The sequence below is a fragment of the Macaca mulatta genome, chromosome 10 (genome assembly GCF_049350105.2).
Source record: "Macaca mulatta isolate MMU2019108-1 chromosome 10, T2T-MMU8v2.0, whole genome shotgun sequence".
In the NCBI taxonomy this organism is placed as follows: domain Eukaryota; kingdom Metazoa; phylum Chordata; class Mammalia; order Primates; family Cercopithecidae; genus Macaca; species Macaca mulatta.
Genome location: NC_133415.1, coordinates 9,563,039 through 9,568,669, shown reverse-complemented (window position 1 = coordinate 9,568,669; position 5,631 = coordinate 9,563,039).

Sequence of the window (5,631 nt, the reverse complement as noted above, 5' to 3'; positions counted from 1 at the left end):
CCTCTTCCTGTGTGTGGACAGCGGCAGGGAGAGGGGGTGGGGCTGAGGCCCAGGGGTCTGTGTCCTCACAGGGAGGCCGGCCAAGCATACTGGAGGAGGAGGGCTGGGGGACCCCTTGGGCCTGGCCAGCTCGCAGGGGCTCCAAGTACAGCTGGCATCCCCTTTGATGGAAGAGGGCGGTACAGGGAAGGCTGCCTCCTGTGCAGGTCTGGGGCTCTGGGAAGTACCCACCCACTCTCCCCCAGGAGCTGCCCTCAGCAGTCCCCGGTCCACAGCACCATACTCAGGTAGGACCCGCAGACTTAGGGTACATGACCTGGCAGCCCACCCCACTGTCTCCCTCAGCCCACAAGTGTGAGACTTTCTGTCACAGAGACTCTGCCTGTGTCCTTCTGGCCCCAAGGGACACTGGAGGGAAGGGGCTAAGCCAACAGAACCTTCCAGAAAAGGTCCCTTTGTGCTCCAGCCCTGCCAGCAGGCCTGGCCCAGCACCCCTGGTGTGTGTGGGTTGGGGCACAACTGTAACAGGGCGTTGTCTCAAGAAGCCCCCGGCTCTCCTCGCCCACCAGCCTGCCAGCCTGCACCGAGCCACTGTCTGTGGAGGGTGAAAGGGCCGGCAGGGAGTCAGGCTCTTCAGTTTCTCTCCGAGCCTCACAAGACCTGAAGGGGGGGCAGGCAGTGGGGCTTGGAGAGGGAAGTGGGCTGCCCCAAGTCACACTGCAGATCGGCCACAGACCCCAAGTCGATGGGACCCAGAGGCTGGGCCTGTTCCCACTGCACCACTTCCCCTCTGCAGCCGGGCTGCTCCTGCCTCTGCTCACCGGGGGTGCAGGAGACAGGGGGCCCAGGCTGCAGAGCCCCTCCTTGCTAGGAAGGTCCTGCCTCCTTGGCAGGGATGGGAACACCATCAGATTGGGGCCAGGACACTCAGGCCTGGACCACTGGCCATGGAGAATGTGAACTCTCCGGGGTCCCAAGGACTGCTCATAGCCAGGTGGACTGAGGGGGACAAATGAGTGTGTGACCCCGAGTCAGCTCTACTCCTCTAAGAGTGGGGCCCAAACACCACCTTCCTTCCGGCTTATAGGAGCATGGATGAGGCAGCTTCCAGGCCCAGCTGAAGAGGCGCCGCCTCCAGGAGCCTCAGCCCCCATTGCCAGCCTGTAGGCTGGGAATTCTTGTAGGGGGTTCTTGCCTGCCTTCAACAACGTCCTCCAATGTGACCACATCATGACCATGGCCACCCTGAGACATTTGACATTTGTTTAAAGCTTTATGTTCAAAATAATGGGCTTGAGGCCAGGAGTTTGAGACCAGCCTGGGCACCATAGCAAGACCCCATCTCTAAATAAATACATAAAATAGTGGCGTCTTCATTGCCAGTCCTCAACCAGCTAGGAAGAAAGGCATCAGTTAACCTGGTGGCATGCTACAGCTGAGGAACTGAGGCTTGCCAAGGGTGAGCGACCTGCCTGAGGTCACCCTACCAAGCAAGCAGCCAAGCCCAGCCGCTCCCATCTCCCTCCACCTCACCTCAGTACCAAGCACCAATTCCGGCACACACTGATCTTCCATTACTTCCCTCAGCCAAACTGTCTCCTGGACAATGCCACTGGGTCTCCAGATGGCACGAAGCAACCCCACTCTCTGGCCACCCATCCCCCGCCGTCCAGGGACAGCAGGTCTGAGGGCACCTGCCTGCCATTTAAGTGTGGCTCAGCTCTGCTATGAGGCAGGGGCAGGCCAGCCCCCAACTCTAGAGGGGAGGCCTCTTGGTTCCAGGGCCCCTGCCAAGCTCGGCTGGGAGCTGGCGGCAGTGACAGCATTGTGTTCCCCAGTGCTTGGAAGGTTCCCAGACCCTTGGCTGGAGAATGCAATGCCACTTCTCTTGTTAAATGGTACCAGGTGGCAAGGAAAATGTGGCACAGGGACCTGAGAGAGGAGCCCCATGCAGGCCTGGGGGGAGGGGGTGTGGGGGAAGGCCTCTCCTCCTGGTCACCAGTAAAAAGTGACATCCCAGAAGAGCAGGCAGGCTGCGTCCACACTGCATTCCTCCCCTGCTTGGACCCCCATTCCACCAGCCCCCGCAAAGACCTACCCTAGCCTCCAGTTACCCTGCAAAGACACCCTTTCTGGACAAGGACAGAAGGGCCAAAGACAAGGTCATTCTCCGGGAAGGTGGGCCTTCCGGGCCTCTGCTGCTACTGCCCATCCCTTCAGGGACCAATGTGAAGGTTCACCTCTAGCCTCTTCCTTCTGCCCTGGAGCCACCCCTCCTCCAGCACAGAGGCTGGCTTCCCCAACCGAGTGCCCGAGGGGCTTCTTGCTGCTGGGGAAGGCCTGCTTAGGGCCAGTGCCTGCACCACTCTGCTCCCACGCTAAGGGCCTCTGCCCTTGGCCTATCCTGCCACCCCCTGCCCTCTCACAATGCTCAGTGTTCTAGTGGTCTCATCCCGAGGCAGGAACCATGGCTTGCAGACTGCTGCTTTCTGGGGGTACACGGGCTGTCTCCACCTTCTGTATTCCAGCTCAGGGCTTGCCCAGTGGAAATGCCCAAACCCCTTTTTTTTGAGATGGAGTCTCTGTCACCCAGGCCGGAGTGCAGTGATGCAATTTCAGCTCACTGCAACCTCTGCCTCCTGGGTTCAAGTGATTCTCCTGCCTCAGTCTCCCAAGTAGCTGGGATTACAGGCACATGACACCAAGCCCAGCTAATTTTGTATTTTTAGTAGAGGCAGGGTTTCACTGTGTTGCTCAGGCCGGTCTCGAACTCCTGACCTCAAGTGATCTGCCCACCTCAGCCTCCCAAAGTGCTGGGATTACAGGTGTGAGCCACTGCGCCCGGCCTTCAAACCTTTATTCAAGGATTAGGCACACAGAAAAACTGGAGAGAAGCAGAGGACTGGGGCTGGCTCTGCTGCCAGTTAGCTGTGTGACTGCGACACACTTCCCATGACAACGGTCTGTTTCATGAACTGTAAACTGGGGAAACATCATCTACCTCACAGGTCTGCTGTGTGAGAAGAGCTCTGTGAAGCATGACGTGCCCTGCAAATGTCAGGTGACATGTGGGGCCTCGACCGGAATCTACGTGGCTGAGGTCCTCAGCAGAGCCCAAGGGACTGCCAGGAAGTCAGGCAGGTGTCTACAAACCCTTACTGAGCACTAGGGGTGGGGCCCAAGCTAAGTTCCAGAAGGAACCTACAGAAAGGGGCAGACAGGGCCACATCCCCCGACACCTACGAGTTAGAAGGTGGCCCACCTCTCGGTGAAGGGCATGGGCCCAGCTGCAGTGGTGACATCAAAGCAGAGAGGTCTTAGGCCAGCCGCAGTAACTCACACCTATAATCCCAGCACTTTGGGAGGCCGAGGCTAGCGGATCACCTGAGGTCGGGAATTTGAGACCAGCCTGACCAACATGGTGAAACGCCACGTCTACTAAAAATACAAAAATCAGCTGGGCATGGTGGTGCGCACCTGTAATCCCAGCACTCTGGGAGGCTGAGGCGGGCAGATCACCTGAGGTCGAGAGTTCAAGACCAGCCTGGCCAACATGGTGAAACCAGTCTCTACTAAAAATACAAAAATTAGCCAGGTTTGGTGGCAGGCGCCTGTAATCCTAGCTGCTCTGGAGGCTGAGGCAGGAGAATCGCTTGAACCAGGGAGCAGAGGTTGCAGTGAGTCGAGATCGCGCCACTGCACTCCAGCCTGGGTGACAGAGCGAGACTCCACCCCCATCAACCAAAAAAAAAAAAAAAAAAAAAAAAATGCAGAGAGGCCCCAAGGTGCTGGTGCAGTGCTGCCCAGGATTTCAACTGGGGTCCATCCTGAGGCCTGAGGCTGGTGGGCACTCCCTGGCACACACAGGGTTAATGTGGGGAGGGCATTGTCACGTTCCAAGGGAGTCAGGACCCAGCTCTCTTCCTGAAGTTTCTCCCTCCAGACACCCCCTTCACCCACAAGCTCCCACGTGCCAAGCCCGCTCTGTGCAGTGGCAGGAGCTTTGACCCGGCTATGGGGTTTCTAGAGTCCAGTTCTGATGCCTCTACAATCTCCAATGAGACCCAAGGGAGAAGGAAAGCAACTGTCACTGCACAATCTCTCGCCATCAACCCCAAAACGAGACCTCCAGCCAGCTTCTCTTACTTTTTGCAAAGTTCTGACAGTGGTATAATTCCTAATTTGCACCAGTTTTTGAACTCTGCTGTGTGATTTCTTTTTTGGAGACAGTCTCCCTCTGTTGCACGGGCTAGAGTGCAGTGGCACGATCTCGGCTCACTGCAACCTCCGCCTCCCGGGTTCAAGCAATTTTCCCGCCCCAGTCTCCTAAGTAGCTGGGACTATAGGCGCAGGCTGCCACGCCTGGCTAATTTTTTGTATTTTAGTGGAGATAGGGTTTCACCGTGTTGCCCAGGCTAGTCACGAACTCCTGAGCTCAGGCAATCCGCCCGCCTCAGCTTCCCATGTGATTTCAAATAGTTACTGTTCACTGAGTACCTACATAGCAAGGTGCAAGGCATTAACACATTATGAACACAGCAACCTACACACAGGCATTGGGGGGGGTCACACGGTCCCAGGCATGTCCCCCATCATCTCATTCAATCCTCACAATGTGACAAGGTGAGCAGAACATCTCCATTCACATGAGGAAACAGCTCCAAGAGGCAACAACCACGTTCTATGACAGCAGGGCCAGGAGGCGAGTCTGATTGGCTTCCTGAGTTCAAGCTCCCCTTACCCTGCCCTACTCTTTTTTTTTTTTGAGACAGAGTCTCACTCAGTCGCCCAGGCTGGAGTGCAGTGGCACGATCTTGGCTCACTGCAAGCTCTGCCTCCCAGGTTCACGCCATTCTCCTGTCTCAGCCTCCCAAGAAGCTAGGACTACAGGCGCCCACCACCACACCTGGCTAATTTTTTTGTACTTTTAGTAGAGACAGGGTTTCACCGTGTTAGCCCGGATGGTCTTCATCTCCTGACCTTGTGATCTGCCCGCCTCTACCTCCCAAAGTGCTAGGATTACAGGCGTGAACCACCGCGCCCAGACTTTTTTTTTTTTTTTTGAGACAGAGTCTCGCTCTGCTGCCCAGGCAGTGGCATGATCTCGGCTCAACACAACCTCCGCCTTCCAGGTTCAAGTGATTCTGCTTCAGCCTCCCGAGTAGCTGGGACTACAGGTCCGTGTCACCATGCCTGGCTGATTTTTATATTTTTAGTAGAGACAGGGTTTCATTATGTTGGCCAGGCTGGTCTCACTTTTTTTTTTTTTTTTTTTTTGAGGTGGAGTCTCACTCTGTTGTCCAGGCTGGAGTGCAGTGGCGCAATCTCAGCTCACTGCAACCTCTGCCTCCCGGGTTCAAGTGATTCTCCTGCCTCAGCCTCCTAAGTAGCTGGGACTATAGGCACCCACCACCATGTCCAGCTAATTTTTGTATTTTTGTAGAGATGGGGTTTCACCATGTTGGCCAGGATGGTTTCAAATCCCTGATCTCAAGTGATCCACCCACCTTGGCCTCCCAAAGTGTTGGTATTACAGGCGTGAGCCTCTGCACCCGGCCCACCCTGCCCTACTCTTTAATTGTTCTGAGTCAGTTTCCTTACCTGTAAAGTGAATGAGACCAGTGATTTCTC